Consider the following 17576-nt stretch of genomic DNA (forward strand, 5'->3'; position numbering starts at 1 on the left):
TTGTGCGATGCGTATTTTAGTAGTTTTAAATTTTTATTTAAACAATTTTTTCTTGTTTTATAATAATTTAAGCTATGAGTCATAGTGTAATAAAGTGCGCGATGAATATGAGTCATAGTGTTATGAAGTGCGCGGTGAATATGAGTCATAGTGTAATAAAGTGCGCGGTGAATATTATGTGAGTGAGTGTGAGTGTACAGTGTCGCGTTTTCGTATATAGTACGGGGTACCGTGTTTAAGTTATTATAAAACAAGGTCGCTTTTCTCGTGATCGGAATATTGTTTCGCGCTTTCGGGTTATAATTCGCGTTTTCAATTTATTTTTTAATTGATCGTCGTACAGCCCGGAGTATTCGTCGGTCCCTCGCGGAGTGTCGTTTTCTGTTTCGTTAGCCGTGACTGATAGTGCGTGCGCTACTGCACGCAATTCGGGAAATTGGCATCTGCTGCTTGAGAGATTCGCGTTACGCCGGATTGTGCGATGCGTATTTTAGTAGTTTTAAATTCCTATTCGAACAATTTTTCCTTGTTTTATAATAATTTAAACTAGGTATGAGTGATAGTGTAATAAAGTGCGCGGTGAATATGAGTCATAGTGTTATGAAGTGCGCGGTGAATATTATGTGAGTGAGTGTAAATGTGAGTGTACAGTGTCGCGTTTTCGTTTATAATACGGGGTGCCGTGTTTAAGTTATTACAAAACAAGGTCGCTTTTCTCGTAATCGGAATATTGTTTCGCGCTTTCGGGATATAGTAATTCGCGTTTTTAATTTATTTTTTAATGGATCGTCGTACAGCCCGGAGTATTCGTCGGTCCCTCGCGGAGTGTCGTTTTCTGTTTCGTTAGACGTGACTGATAGTGCGTGCGCTACTGCACGCAATTCGGGAAATTGGCATCTGCTGCTTGAGAGATTCGCGTTACGCCGGATTGTGCGACGCGTATTTTAGTAGTTTTAAAGTCCTATTCGAACAATTTTTCCTTGTTTTGTAATAATTTAAACTAGGTATGAGTGATAGTGTAATAAAGTGCGCGATGAATATGAGTCATAGTGTTATGAAGTGCGCGGTGAATATGAGTCATAGTGTAATAAAGTGCGCGGTGAATATTATGTGAGTAAGTGAGTGTGAGTGTACAGTGTCGCGTTTTCGTTTATAATACGGGGTGCCGTGTTTTAATAATAATTTAAACTATGAGTGATAATGTAAACTAACGAGTGATAATTTAAATTATGAGTGATAGCGTTAGTGGTTAATGACAGTATTTCGCGAGAGTTTCCAGTGCGCGAAAAGATGACTCGACGACGACGACGACCTCCCATCTGAGAGGAGGAGCAGGCCCGGGGGGCATCCTGCTACGGCGGAGCAACTTTTAGGTAAGCATTAATTTTTTAAATAAAATCTTTATTAAAAGAAAACCTTTACATTTTTATATTAATCTTATTGACTAACTGGCATGTCTACATAATTCTTTTCCTTTTTATGTTACAGTCACCGGCACAACTCACCAACTCCGCCGAAATTTATGCAGATTGGCAAGTCGCATGCTTTTTTTACAATTTCTTTATTTAATAAATTAAATACCTTTAATTAAAATACAGGCGCGCGCCTGTATACATATATTACATGTATTTTTTTGTACTAATATTATATTGCTTTGAAATAAAAGATGTGTAGAATGCATCAAAAATTTTTAACCACACCGGTTGTACTCACAGAAAATATTAAAAGTATATACAACCGACAGTCCGCAGTCTGTTAAAGTGGGACGGAAAATTTTTGATGCATTGTACATTAAAAATTTACAATACATTATACCTTGAAAATGTCGGACCATACACAATTCGGTGACTCGAATTACGTACTACTTAAAATTATTTTAAACTCCGCGATGTTACCGAGAAGCGGATCTGCGAAATCTGCCGGCGACGCCACGAAAAAACACTACTGGGTAAGTCGAGGATTTTTCTCTTGCACCAGGAATGGTCAGAGAGACTTCTGCGGCTTCCCCGGGTCTCCGGACGGTTTCCTTGGTTAGTTTCCGTCGCGAACCTTTCGTCCCCAAAGCGCCAAACCTGTAAATAAAACAGAAGTATTTTTAAATTAAAACTAAAAATCTCATAAGTGACACATTGAGGTTAAAGTTATATTTTGACTATTTTCTCACTTTTTAATTAATTGAGGCTCTCGAGCAATTTAAAATCGGTCCCTCACGATAGAGGAGGGTACTCTAATTAAATTCTAACGCATGACATACCTGAATTCACTCTGCAAAGTGTTAGTGCTATCTGGAGTACTGGGTAAGTCGAGGAATTTTCTCTTGCACCAGGAATGGTCAGAGAGACTTCTGCGGCTTCCCCGGGTCTCCGGACGGTTTCCTTGGTTAGTTTCCGTCGCGAACCTTTCGTCCCCAAAGCGCCAAACCTGTAAATAAAGCAGAAGTATTTTTAAATTAAAACTAAAAATCTCATAAGTGACACATTGAGGTTAAAGTTATATTTTGACTATTTTCTCACTTTTTAATTAATTGAGGCTCTCGAGCAATCTAAAATCGGTCCCTCACGATAGAGGAGGGTACTCTAATTAAATTCTAACGCATGACATACCTGAATTCACTCTGCAAAGTGTTAGTGCTATCTGGAGTACTGGGTAAGTCGAGGAATTTTCTCTTGCACCAGGAATGGTCAGAGAGACTTCTGCGGCTTCCCTGGGTCTCCGGACGGTTTCCTTGGTTAGTTTCCGTCGCGAACCTTTCGTCCCCAAAGCGCCAAACCTGTAAATAAAGCAGAAGTATTTTTAAATTAAAACTAAAAATCTCATAAGTGACACATTGAGGTTAAAGTTATATTTTGACTATTTTCTCACTTTTTAATTAATTGAGGCTTTCGAGCAATCTAAAATCGGTCCCTCACGATAGAGGAGGGTACTCTAATTAAATTCTAACGCATGACATACCTGAATTCACTCTGCAAAGTGTTAGTGCTATCTGGAGTACTGGGTAAGTCGAGGAATTTTCTCTTGCACCAGGAATGGTCAGAGGAACTTCTGCGGCTTCCCCGGGTCTCCGGACGGTTTCCTTGGTTAGTTTCCGTCGCGAACCTTTCGTCCCCAAAGCGCCAAACCTGTAAATAAAGCAGAAGTATTTTTAAATTAAAACTAAAAATCTCATAAGTGACACATTGAGGTTAAAGTTATATTTTGACTATTTTCTCACTTTTTAATTAATTGAGGCTCTCGAGCAATCTAAAATCGGTCCCTCACGATAGAGGAGGGTACTCTAATTAAATTCTAACGCATGACATACCTGAATTCACTCTGCAAAGTGTTAGTGCTATCTGGAGTACTGGGTAAGTCGAGGAATTTTCTCTTGCACCAGGAATGGTCAGAGAGACTTCTGCGGCTTCCCTGGGTCTCCGGACGGTTTCCTTGGTTAGTTTCCGTCGCGAACCTTTCGTCCCCAAAGCGCCAAACCTGTAAATAAAGCAGAAGTATTTTTAAATTAAAACTAAAAATCTCATAAGTGACACATTGAGGTTATAGTTATATTTTGACTAATTTCTCACTTTTTAATTAACTGAGGCTCTCGAGCAATCTAAAATCGGTCCCTCACGATAGAGGAGGGTACTCTAATTAAATTCTAACGCATGACATACCTGAATTCACTCTGCAAAGTGTTAGTGCTATCTGGAGTACTGGGTAAGTCGAGGAATTTTCTCTTGCACCAGGAATGGTCAGAGAGACTTCTGCGGCTTCCCTGGGTCTCCGGACGGTTTCCTTGGTTAGTTTCCGTCGCGAACCTTTCGTCCCCAAAGCGCCAAACCTGTAAATAAAGCAGAAGTATTTTTAAATTAAAACTAAAAATCTCATAAGTGACACATTGAGGTTAAAGTTATATTTTGACTATTTTCTCACTTTTTAATTAATTGAGGCTTTCGAGCAATCTAAAATCGGTCCCTCACGATAGAGGAGGGTACTCTAATTAAATTCTAACGCATGACATACCTGAATTCACTCTGCAAAGTGTTAGTGCTATCTGGAGTACTGGGTAAGTCGAGGATTTTTCTCTTGCACCAGGAATGGTCAGAGAGACTTCTGCGGCTTTCCCGGGTCTCCGGACGGTTTCCTTGGTTAGTTTCCGTCGCGAACCTTTCGTCCCCAAAGCGCCAAACCTGTAAATAAAGCAGAAGTATTTTTAAATTAAAACTAAAAATCTCATAAGTGACACTTTGAGGTTAAAGTTATATTTTGACAATTTTCTCACTTTTTAATTAACTGAGGCTTTCGGGCAATCTAAAATCGGTCCCTCACGATAGAGGAGGGTACTCTAATTAAATTCTAACGCATGACATACCTGAATTCACTCTGCAAAGTGTTAGTGCTATCTGGAGTACTGGGTAAGTCGAGGAATTTTCTCTTGCACCAGGAATGGTCAGAGAGACTTCTGCGGCTTCCCCGGGTCTCCGGACGGTTTCCTTGGTTAGTTTACGTCGCGAACCTTTCGTCCCCAAAGCGCCAAACCTGTAAATAAAGCAGAAGTATTTTTAAATTAAAACTAAAAATCTCATAAGTGACACATTGAGGTTATAGTTATATTTTGACTAATTTCTCACTTTTTAATTAACTGAGGCTCTCGAGCAATCTAAAATCGGTCCCTCACGATAGAGGAGGGTACTCTAATTAAATTCTAACGCATGACATACCTGAATTCACTCTGCAAAGTGTTAGTGCTATCTGGAGTACTGGGTAAGTCGAGGAATTTTCTCTTGCACCAGGAATGGTCAGAGAGACTTCTGCGGCTTCCCCGGGTCTCCGGACGGTTTCCTTGGTTAGTTTCCGTCGCGAACCTTTCGTCCCCAAAGCGCCAAACCTGTAAATAAAGCAGAAGTATTTTTAAATTAAAACTAAAAATCTCATAAGTGACACATTGAGGTTAAAGTTATATTTTGACTATTTTCTCACTTTTTAATTAATTGAGGCTTTCGGGCAATCTAAAATCGGTCCCTCACGATAGAGGAGGGTACTCTAATTAAATTTTAAAGCATGACATACCTGAATTCACTCTGCAAAGTGTTAGTGCTATCTGGAGTACTGGGTAAGTCGAGGATTTTTCTCTTGCACCAGGAATGGTCAGAGGAACTTCTGCGGCTTTCCCGGGTCTCCGGACGGTTTCCTTGGTTAGTTTCCGTCGCGAACTTTTCGTCCCCAAAGCGCCAAACCTGTAAATAAAGCAGAAGTATTTTTAAATTAAAACTAAAAATCTTATAAGTGACACTTTGATGTTAAAGTTTTTTTCGACAATTTTCTCACTTTTTAATTAACTGAGGCTTTCGGGCAATCTAAAATTGATCCCTCACGATAGAGGAGGGTACTCTAATTAAATTCTAACGCATGACATACCTGAATTCACTCTGCAAAGTGTTAGTGCTATCTGGAGTACTGGGTAAGTCGAGGAATTTTCTCATGCACCAGGAATGGCCAGAGAGACTTCTGCGGCTTCCCCGGGTCTCCGGACGGTTTCCTTGGTTAGTTTCCGTCGCGAACCTTTCGTCCCCAAAGCGCCAAACCTGTAAATAAAGCAGAAGTATTTTTAAATTAAAACTAAAAATCTAATAAGTGACACTTTGAGTTAAAGTTATATTTTGACTATTTTCTCACTTTTTAATTAACTGAGGTTCTCGAGCAATCTAAAATCGGTCCCTCACGATAGAGGAGGGTACTCTAATTAAATTCTAACGCATGACATACCTGAATTCACTCTGCAAAGTGTTAGTGCTATCTGGAGTACTGGGTAAGTCGAGGATTTTTCTCTTGCACCAGGAATGGTCAGAGAGACTTCTGCGGCTTCCCCTAGTCTCCGAACGGTTTCTTTGGTTAATTTCCGTCGCGAACCTTTCGTCCTCAAAGCGCCAAACCTGTAAATAAAGCAGAAGTATTTTTAAATTAAAACTAAAAATCTCATAAGTGACACATTGAGGTTAAAGTTATATTTTGACTATTTTCTCACTTTTTAATTAATTGAGGCTTTCGGGCAATCTAAAATCGGTCCCTCACGATAGAGGAGGGTACTCTAATTAAATTTTAACGCATGACATACCTGAATTCACTCTGCAAAGTGTTAGTGCTATCTGGAGTACTGGGTAAGTCGAGGATTTTTCTCTTGCACCAGGAATGGTCAGAGGAACTTCTGCGGCTTCCCCGGGTCTCCGGACGGTTTCCTTGGTTAGTTTCCGTCGCGAACCTTTCGTCCCCAAAGCGCCAAACCTGTAAATAAAGCAGAAGTATTTTTAAATTAAAACTAAAAATCTCATAAGTGACACATTGAGGTTAAAGTTATATTTTGACAATTTTCTCACTTTTTAATTAACTGAGGCTCTCGAGCAATCTAAAATCGGTCCCTCACGATAGAGGAGGGTACTCTAATTAAATTCTAACGCATGACATACCTGAATTCACTCTGCAAAGTGTTAGTGCTATCTGGAGTACTGGGTAAGTCGAGGATTTTTCTCTTGCACCAGGAATGGTCAGAGGGACTTCTGCGGCTTTCCGGGTCTCCGGATGGTCTCGTTGGTTAGCTGCCGTCACGTACCTTTTGCCTATAAAGTTTAAAGCCTAAAAACAAATAGAAATATTTGTTTTCAGGCTTCAATCTTTAATTTATATCACATACCTGTCACTATTAAAACTTTTATAAAAATTAATTCTCGTTAATGCACAGTCTTGGCACATTGTGGGAACCAAAAAGAAGGTTCAAATTTGTTAGAAAATTTAACGGCACACTCGAAAAAGCAGTAGATCTTCTACAAACGAATAAAATAAGCATAAAATATTTCGCGAAAAGTATTCACCAATGGAAACACAGCATTAATAAAAAAAATTAAATAATAATATAATGTAAAAATACTTATTAAATTGCATTAAACTATTGTAATTTAACGTGCAAAATTAAATTATGAATTAAAACAATTAAATAACGCAAAATTCAAACTTTAAATGTCAATCGATTAATTTCAACCAATAGGAACACAGCATTAATACTGACATTAATGAAACAATTCGATTAATAAAATATTGTAAAAATAACTAATAAATAGCATTAAATTGTTGTAAACTAACTTGCAAAATACGATTTAGTATAAAAACTTATAAATAACGCCAAAAACACGTGCAAAATGTCACTCGATTATTTTCAACCAATAGGAACACAGCATTAGTACTGACATTCATGAAACGATTCGATTAATAAAATATTGTAAAAATAACTAATAAATAGCATTAAATTGTTGTAAACTAACTTGCAAAATACGATTTAGTATAAAAACTTATAAATAACGCCAAAAACACGTGCAAAATGTCAATCGATTATTTTCAACCAATAGGAACACAGCATTAGTACTGACATTCATGAAACAATTCGATTAATAAAATATTGTAAAAATAATTAATAAATAGCATTAAATTGTTGTAAACTAACTTGCAAAATACGATTTAGTATAAAAATTTATAAATAACGCCAAAAACACGTGCAAAATGTCACTCGATTATTTTCAACCAATAGGAACACAGCATTAGTACTGACATAAATGTAACGATTCGATTAATAAAATATTGTAAAAATAATTAATAAATAGCATTAAATTGTTGTAAACTAACTTGCAAAATACGATTTAGTATAAAAACTTATAAATAACGCCAAAAACACGTGCAAAATGTCACTCGATTATTTTCAACCAATAGGAACACAGCATTAGTACTGACATTCATGAAACGATTCGATTAATATAATATTGTAAAAATAATTAATAAATAGCATAAAATTGTTATAAACTAACATGCAAAATACGATTTAGTATAAAAACTTATAAATAACGCCAAAAACACGTGCAAAATGTCACTCGATTATTTTTAACCAATAGGAACACAGCATAAATACTGACATTCATGAAACGATTCAATTAATAAAATATTGTAAAAATAATTAATAAATAGCATTAAATTGTTGTAAATTGACGTGCAAAATATAATTTAGTACAAAAATTTATAAATAACGCAAAAAAAGTGTAAAATGTCATTCGAATAATTTGAACCAATAGGAACACAGCATTAGTACTGACATTCATGGAACGATTCGATTAATAAAATATTGTAAATATACTTAATAAATAGCATTAAATTGTTGTAAATTGACGTGCAAAATAGTTTAGCTCTTCTGAGTCGCGAGAACATTTTCCGAAAACTTTGATCGTTAATATCTCGGTCCACAGGCGTCGTGGTCTGATCGAAATCGTTTTGAAGGGCGAAAGCCCGCGTCGAACAAAAAAGCGCAATAGCCTAGCCCTTCTGGTTCGCGAGATATTTCACATTTTCGAAAAACTTTGATCGTTAATATCTCGGTCCACAGGCGTCGTAGGGGTCTGATCGAAAGCTCGTTTTGAAGGGCTTGAAAGCCCGCGTCGAACAAAAAAAAGCGCAATAGCCTAGTCCTTCTGGTTCGCGAGATATTTCACATTTTCCGTAAACTTTGATCGTTAATATCTGGTCCACAGGCGTCGTAGGGGTCACGAGCTCGTTTTGAAGGGCTTGAAAGCCCGAACAAAAAAAGCGCAATAGCCTAGTCCTTCTGGTTCGCGAGATATTTCACATTTTCCGTAAAACTTTGATCGTTAATATCTCGGTCCACAGACGTCGTAGAAGTCTGATCGAAAGCTCGTTTTGAAAGGCTTTCAAGCCCTTCAAAACGAGCTTTCGATCAGACCCCTACGACGCCTGTGGACCGAGATATTAACGATCAAAGTTTTTCGGAAAATGTGAAATATCTCGCGAACCAGAAGGCTAGGCTATTGCGCTGTTCGACGCGGGCTTTCAAGCCCTTCAAAACGAGCTCGATCAGACCCCTACGACGCCTGTGGACCGAGATATTAACGATCAAAGTTTTTCGGAAAATGTGAAATATCTCGCGAACCAGAAGGGCTAGGCTATTGCGCTTTTTTCGACGCGCAAGCCCTTCAAAACGAGCTTCGATCAGACCCCTACGACGCCTGTGGACCGAGATATTAACGATCAAAGTTTTTCGGAAAATGTGAAATATCTCGCGAACCAGAAGGACTGGGCTATTGCGCTTTTGTTCGACGCGGGCTTTCAAGCCCTTCAAAACGAGCTTCGATCAGACCCCTACGACGCCTGTGGACCGAGATATTAACGATCAAAGTTTTTCGGAAAATGTGAAATATCTCGCGAACCAGAAGGACTAGGCTATTGCGCTTTTTTTTGTTCGACGCGGGCTTTCAAGCCCTTCAAAACGAGCTTTCGATCAGACCCCTACGACGCCTGTGGATCGAGATATTAACGATCAAAGTTTTTCGGAAAATGTGAAATATCTCGCGAACCAGAAGGGCTAGGCTATTGCGCTTTTTTTTTCGACGCGGGCTTTCAAGCCCTTCAAAACGAGCTTTCGATCAGACCCCTACGACGCCTGTGGACCGAGATATTAACGATCAAAGTTTTTCGGAAAATGTGAAATATCTCGCGAACCAGAAGACTAGGCTATTGCGCTTTTTTGTTCGACGCGGGCTTTCAAGCCCTTCAAAACGAGCTTTCGATCAGACCCCTACGACGCCTGTGGACCGAGATATTAACGATCAAAGTTTTTCGGAAAATGTGAAATATCTCGCGAACCAGAAGGGCTAGGCTATTGCGCTTTTTTTTTCGACGCGGGCTTTCAAGCCCTTCAAAACGAGCTTTCGATCAGACCCCTACGACGCCTGTGGACCGAGATATTAACGATCAAAGTTTTTCGGAAAATGTGAAATATCTCGCGAACCAGAAGGGCTAGGCTATTGCGCTTTTTTTTTCGACGCGGGCTTTCAAGCCCTTCAAAACGAGCTTTCGATCAGACCCCTACGACGCCTGTGGACCGAGATATTAACGATCAAAGTTTTTCGGAAAATGTGAAATATCTCGCGAACCAGAAGGGCTAGGCTATTGCGCTTTTTTTGTTCGACGCGGGCTTTCAAGCCCTTCAAAACGAGCTTTCGATCAGACCCCTACGACGCCTGTGGACCGAGATATTAACGATCAAAGTTTTTCGGAAAATGTGAAATATCTCGCGAACCAGAAGGGCTAGGCTATTGCGCTTTTTTTGTTCGACGCGGGCTTTCAAGCCCTTCAAAACGAGCTTTCGATCAGACCCCTACGACGCCTGTGGACCGAGATATTAACGATCAAAGTTTTTCGGAAAATGTGAAATATCTCGCGAACCAGAAGGGCTAGGCTATTGCGCTTTTTTTTTCGACGCGGGCTTTCAAGCCCTTCAAAACGAGCTTTCGATCAGACCCCTACGACGCCTGTGGACCGAGATATTAACGATCAAAGTTTTTCGGAAAATGTGAAATATCTCGCGAACCAGAAGGGCTAGGCTATTGCGCTTTTTTTTTCGACGCGGGCTTTCAAGCCCTTCAAAACGAGCTTTCGATCAGACCCCTACGACGCCTGTGGACCGAGATATTAACGATCAAAGTTTTTCGGAAAATGTGAAATATCTCGCGAACCAGAAGGGCTAGGCTATTGCGCTTTTTTTTTCGACGCGGGCTTTCAAGCCCTTCAAAACGAGCTTTCGATCAGACCCCTACGACGCCTGTGGACCGAGATATTAACGATCAAAGTTTTTCGGAAAATGTGAAATATCTCGCGAACCAGAAGGGCTAGGCTATTGCGCTTTTTTTTTCGACGCGGGCTTTCAAGCCCTTCAAAACGAGCTTTCGATCAGACCCCTACGACGCCTGTGGACCGAGATATTAACGATCAAAGTTTTTCGGAAAATGTGAAATATCTCGCGAACCAGAAGGGCTAGGCTATTGCGCTTTTTTTTTCGACGCGGGCTTTCAAGCCCTTCAAAACGAGCTTTCGATCAGACCCCTACGACGCCTGTGGACCGAGATATTAACGATCAAAGTTTTTCGGAAAATGTGAAATATCTCGCGAACCAGAAGGGCTAGGCTATTGCGCTTTTTTTGTTCGACGCGGGCTTTCAAGCCCTTCAAAACGAGCTTTCGATCAGACCCCTACGACGCCTGTGGACCGAGATATTAACGATCAAAGTTTTTCGGAAAATGTGAAATATCTCGCGAACCAGAAGGGCTAGGCTATTGCGCTTTTTTTTTCGACGCGGGCTTTCAAGCCCTTCAAAACGAGCTTTCGATCAGACCCCTACGACGCCTGTGGACCGAGATATTAACGATCAAAGTTTTTCGGAAAATGTGAAATATCTCGCGAACCAGAAGAGCTAGGCTATTGCGCTTTTTTTGTTCGACGCGGGCTTTCAAGCCCTTCAAAACGAGCTTTCGATCAGACCCCTACGACGCCTGTGGACCGAGATATTAACGATCAAAGTTTTTCGGAAAATGTGAAATATCTCGCGAACCAGAAGGGCTAGGCTATTGCGCTTTTTTTTGTTCGACGCGAGCTTTCAAGCCCTTCAAAACGAGCTTTCGATCAGACCCCTACGACGCCTGTGGACCGAGATATTAACGATCAAAGTTTTTCGGAAAATGTGAAATATCTCGCGAACCAGAAGGGCTAGGCTATTGCGCTTTTTTTTTCGACGCGGGCTTTCAAGCCCTTCAAAACGAGCTTTCGATCAGACCCCTACGACGCCTGTGGACCGAGATATTAACGATCAAAGTTTTTCGGAAAATGTGAAATATCTCGCGAACCAGAAGGGCTAGGCTATTGCGCTTTTTTTTTCGACGCGGGCTTTCAAGCCCTTCAAAACGAGCTTTCGATCAGACCCCTACGACGCCTGTGGACCGAGATATTAACGATCAAAGTTTTTCGGAAAATGTGAAATATCTCGCGAACCAGAAGGGCTAGGCTATTGCGCTTTTTTTTTCGACGCGGGCTTTCAAGCCCTTCAAAACGAGCTTTCGATCAGACCCCTACGACGCCTGTGGACCGAGATATTAACGATCAAAGTTTTTCGGAAAATGTGAAATATCTCGCGAACCAGAAGGGCTAGGCTATTGCGCTTTTTTTGTTCGACGCGGGCTTTCAAGCCCTTCAAAACGAGCTTTCGATCAGACCCCTACGACGCCTGTGGACCGAGATATTAACGATCAAAGTTTTTCGGAAAATGTGAAATATCTCGCGAACCAGAAGGGCTAGGCTATTGCGCTTTTTTTTTCGACGCGGGCTTTCAAGCCCTTCAAAACGAGCTTTCGATCAGACCCCTACGACGCCTGTGGACCGAGATATTAACGATCAAAGTTTTTCGGAAAATGTGAAATATCTCGCGAACCAGAAGGGCTAGGCTATTGCGCTTTTTTTTTCGACGCGGGCTTTCAAGCCCTTCAAAACGAGCTTTCGATCAGACCCCTACGACGCCTGTGGACCGAGATATTAACGATCAAAGTTTTTCGGAAAATGTGAAATATCTCGCGAACCAGAAGGGCTAGGCTATTGCGCTTTTTTTTTCGACGCGGGCTTTCAAGCCCTTCAAAACGAGCTTTCGATCAGACCCCTACGACGCCTGTGGACCGAGATATTAACGATCAAAGTTTTTCGGAAAATGTGAAATATCTCGCGAACCAGAAGGACTAGGCTATTGCGCTTTTTTTTGTTCGACGCGGGCTTTCAAGCCCTTCAAAACGAGCTTTCGATCAGACCCCTACGACGCCTGTGGACCGAGATATTAACGATCAAAGTTTTTCGGAAAATGTGAAATATCTCGCGAACCAGAAGGGCTAGGCTATTGCGCTTTTTTTGTTCGACGCGGGCTTTCAAGCCCTTCAAAACGAGCTTTCGATCAGACCCCTACGACGCCTGTGGACCGAGATATTAACGATCAAAGTTTTTCGGAAAATGTGAAATATCTCGCGAACCAGAAGGGCTAGGCTATTGCGCTTTTTTTTTCGACGCGGGCTTTCAAGCCCTTCAAAACGAGCTTTCGATCAGACCCCTACGACGCCTGTGGACCGAGATATTAACGATCAAAGTTTTTCGGAAAATGTGAAATATCTCGCGAACCAGAAGGGCTAGGCTATTGCGCTTTTTTTTTCGACGCGGGCTTTCAAGCCCTTCAAAACGAGCTTTCGATCAGACCCCTACGACGCCTGTGGACCGAGATATTAACGATCAAAGTTTTTCGGAAAATGTGAAATATCTCGCGAACCAGAAGGGCTAGGCTATTGCGCTTTTTTTTTCGACGCGGGCTTTCAAGCCCTTCAAAACGAGCTTTCGATCAGACCCCTACGACGCCTGTGGACCGAGATATTAACGATCAAAGTTTTTCGGAAAATGTGAAATATCTCGCGAACCAGAAGGGCTAGGCTATTGCGCTTTTTTTTTCGACGCGGGCTTTCAAGCCCTTCAAAACGAGCTTTCGATCAGACCCCTACGACGCCTGTGGACCGAGATATTAACGATCAAAGTTTTTCGGAAAATGTGAAATATCTCGCGAACCAGAAGGGCTAGGCTATTGCGCTTTTTTTTTCGACGCGGGCTTTCAAGCCCTTCAAAACGAGCTTTCGATCAGACCCCTACGACGCCTGTGGACCGAGATATTAACGATCAAAGTTTTTCGGAAAATGTGAAATATCTCGCGAACCAGAAGGGCTAGGCTATTGCGCTTTTTTTTTCGACGCGGGCTTTCAAGCCCTTCAAAACGAGCTTTCGATCAGACCCCTACGACGCCTGTGGACCGAGATATTAACGATCAAAGTTTTTCGGAAAATGTGAAATATCTCGCGAACCAGAAGGGCTAGGCTATTGCGCTTTTTTTTTCGACGCGGGCTTTCAAGCCCTTCAAAACGAGCTTTCGATCAGACCCCTACGACGCCTGTGGACCGAGATATTAACGATCAAAGTTTTTCGGAAAATGTGAAATATCTCGCGAACCAGAAGGGCTAGGCTATTGCGCTTTTTTTTTCGACGCGGGCTTTCAAGCCCTTCAAAACGAGCTTTCGATCAGACCCCTACGACGCCTGTGGACCGAGATATTAACGATCAAAGTTTTTCGGAAAATGTGAAATATCTCGCGAACCAGAAGGGCTAGGCTATTGCGCTTTTTTTTTCGACGCGGGCTTTCAAGCCCTTCAAAACGAGCTTTCGATCAGACCCCTACGACGCCTGTGGACCGAGATATTAACGATCAAAGTTTTTCGGAAAATGTGAAATATCTCGCGAACCAGAAGGGCTAGGCTATTGCGCTTTTTTTTTCGACGCGGGCTTTCAAGCCCTTCAAAACGAGCTTTCGATCAGACCCCTACGACGCCTGTGGACCGAGATATTAACGATCAAAGTTTTTCGGAAAATGTGAAATATCTCGCGAACCAGAAGGGCTAGGCTATTGCGCTTTTTTTTTCGACGCGGGCTTTCAAGCCCTTCAAAACGAGCTTTCGATCAGACCCCTACGACGCCTGTGGACCGAGATATTAACGATCAAAGTTTTTCGGAAAATGTGAAATATCTCGCGAACCAGAAGGGCTAGGCTATTGCGCTTTTTTTTTCGACGCGGGCTTTCAAGCCCTTCAAAACGAGCTTTCGATCAGACCCCTACGACGCCTGTGGACCGAGATATTAACGATCAAAGTTTTTCGGAAAATGTGAAATATCTCGCGAACCAGAAGGGCTAGGCTATTGCGCTTTTTTTTTCGACGCGGGCTTTCAAGCCCTTCAAAACGAGCTTTCGATCAGACCCCTACGACGCCTGTGGACCGAGATATTAACGATCAAAGTTTTTCGGAAAATGTGAAATATCTCGCGAACCAGAAGGGCTAGGCTATTGCGCTTTTTTTTTCGACGCGGGCTTTCAAGCCCTTCAAAACGAGCTTTCGATCAGACCCCTACGACGCCTGTGGACCGAGATATTAACGATCAAAGTTTTTCGGAAAATGTGAAATATCTCGCGAACCAGAAGGGCTAGGCTATTGCGCTTTTTTTTTCGACGCGGGCTTTCAAGTCCTTCAAAACGAGCTTTCGATCAGACCCTTACGACGCCTGTGGACCGAGATATTAACGATCAAAGTTTTTCGGAAAATGTGAAATATCTCGCGAACCAGAAGGGCTAGGCTATTGCGCTTTTTTTTTCGACGCGGGCTTTCAAGCCCTTCAAAACGAGCTTTCGATCAGACCCCTACGACGCCTGTGGACCGAGATATTAACGATCAAAGTTTTTCGGAAAATGTGAAATATCTCGCGAACCAGAAGGGCTAGGCTATTGCGCTTTTTTTTTCGACGCGGGCTTTCAAGCCCTTCAAAACGAGCTTTCGATCAGACCCCTACGACGCCTGTGGACCGAGATATTAACGATCAAAGTTTTTCGGAAAATGTGAAATATCTCGCGAACCAGAAGGGCTAGGCTATTGCGCTTTTTTTTTCGACGCGGGCTTTCAAGCCCTTCAAAACGAGCTTTCGATCAGACCCCTACGACGCCTGTGGACCGAGATATTAACGATCAAAGTTTTTCGGAAAATGTGAAATATCTCGCGAACCAGAAGGGCTAGGCTATTGCGCTTTTTTTTTCGACGCGGGCTTTCAAGCCCTTCAAAACGAGCTTTCGATCAGACCCCTACGACGCCTGTGGACCGAGATATTAACGATCAAAGTTTTTCGGAAAATGTGAAATATCTCGCGAACCAGAAGGGCTAGGCTATTGCGCTTTTTTTTTCGACGCGGGCTTTCAAGCCCTTCAAAACGAGCTTTCGATCAGACCCCTACGACGCCTGTGGACCGAGATATTAACGATCAAAGTTTTTCGGAAAATGTGAAATATCTCGCGAACCAGAAGGGCTAGGTTATTGCGCTTTTTTTTGTTCGACGCGGGCTTTCAAGCCCTTCAAAACGAGTTTTCGATCAGACCCTTACGACGCCTGTGGACCAAAATATTAACGATCAAAGTTTTTCGGAAAATGTGAAATATCTCGCGAACCAGAAGGGCTAGGCTATTGCGCTTTTTTTTGTTCGACGCGAGCTTTCAAGCCCTTCAAAACGAGCTTTCGATCAGACTCCTACGGCGCCTGTGGACCGAGATATTAACGATCAAAGTTTTTTTTTTTTTTTTTTGGTTTTTGCCCTCGTGCGCGCAGGGGGGGAGAGATAGAACAAAATTTTATTAACAAAAAATGTTTCTACTGATTCCCCCCATCTTTCTACCTGCGCAGATTTTTTTTTTTTGGTTTTTGCCTTCGTGCGCGCAGGGGGAGAGATAGAACAAAATTTTATTAACAAAAATGTTTCTACTGATTCCCCCATCTTTCTACCTGCGCAGATTTTTTTTTTTTTTTGGTTTTTGTTTTCGTGCGCGCAGGGGGAGAGATAGAACAAAATTTTATTAACAAAAATGTTTCTACTGATTCCCCCATCTTTCTACCTGCGCAGATTTTTTTTTTTTTTGGTTTTTGCCCTCGTGCGCGCAGGGGGGGAGAGATAGAACAAAATTTTATTAACAAAAAATGTTTCTACTGATTCCCCCCATCTTTCTACCTGCGCAGATTTTTTTTTTTTTTGGTTTTTGCCCTCGTGCGCGCAGGGGGGGAGAGATAGAACAAAATTTTATTAACAAAAAATGTTTCAATTTATGTCCCCCTTCTTTCTACCTGCGCAGATTTTTTTTTTTTTTTTTGGTTTTTGCCCTCGTGCGTGCAGGGGGGGAGAGATAGAACAAAATTTTATTAACAAAAAATGTTTCTACTGATATTCCCCATCTTTCTACCTGCGCAGATTTTTTTTTTTTTTTTTTGCCCTCGTGCGCGCAGGGGAGAGATAGAACAAAATTTTATTAACAAAAAATGTTTCTACTGATTCCCCATCTTTCTACCTGCGCAGATTTTTTTTTTTTTTGGTTTTTGCCCTCGTGCGCGCAGGGGGGGAGAGATAGAACAAAATTTTATTAACAAAAAATGTTTCTACTGATTCCCCCCATCTTTCTACCTGCGCAGATTTTTTTTTTTTTTTGGTTTTTGCCCTCGTGCGCGCAGGGAGGAAGAGATAGAACAAAATTTTATTAACAAAAAATGTTTCTACTGATTTTCTCCATCTTTCTACCTGCGCAGATTTTTTTTTTTTTTTTTTGGTTTTTGCCCTCGTGCGCGCAGGGGGGAAGAGATAGAACAAAATTTTATTAACAAAAATGTTTCTACTGATTTCCCCATCTTTCTACCTGCGCAGATTTTTTTTTTTTTTTGGTTTTTGCCCTCGTGCGCGCAGGGGGGGAGAGATAGAACAAAATTTTATTAACAAAAAATGTTTCTACTGATTCCCCCCATCTTTCTACCTGCGCAGATTTTTTTTTTTTTTTTTTTTTGCCCTCGTGCGCGCAGGGGAGAGATAGAACAAAATTTTATTAACAAAAAATGTTTCTACTGATTCCCCCATCTTTCTACCTGCGCAGATTTTTTTTTTTTTTTTGGTTTTTGCCCTCGTGCGCGCAAGAGATAGAACAAAATTTTATTAACAAAAATGTTTCTACTGATTCCCCCATCTTTCTACCTGCGCAGAATTTTTTTTTTTTTTTTGGTTTTTGCCCTCGTGCGCGCAGGGGGAAAGAGATAGAACAAAATTTTATTAACAAAAATGTTTCTACTGATTCC

General features: G+C 41.4%; 1 long non-coding RNA gene across 1 annotated transcript; it reads right to left on the bottom strand.

The window, feature by feature from the left end:
- Positions 1–1092: 1092 nt before the first annotated feature.
- On the bottom strand, positions 1093–6076 carry LOC139110441 (uncharacterized). Its single transcript, XR_011547001.1, has 2 exons — positions 5395–6076; positions 1093–5213 (listed from the first exon to the last, which is right to left on the bottom strand). It is a non-coding gene; the product is annotated as an uncharacterized lncRNA (long non-coding RNA).
- Between the last annotated feature and the right edge of the window lie 11500 nt (positions 6077–17576).

Source organism: Cardiocondyla obscurior, linkage group LG20 (assembly GCF_019399895.1).
Source record: "Cardiocondyla obscurior isolate alpha-2009 linkage group LG20, Cobs3.1, whole genome shotgun sequence".
NCBI lineage: Eukaryota > Metazoa > Arthropoda > Insecta > Hymenoptera > Formicidae > Cardiocondyla > Cardiocondyla obscurior.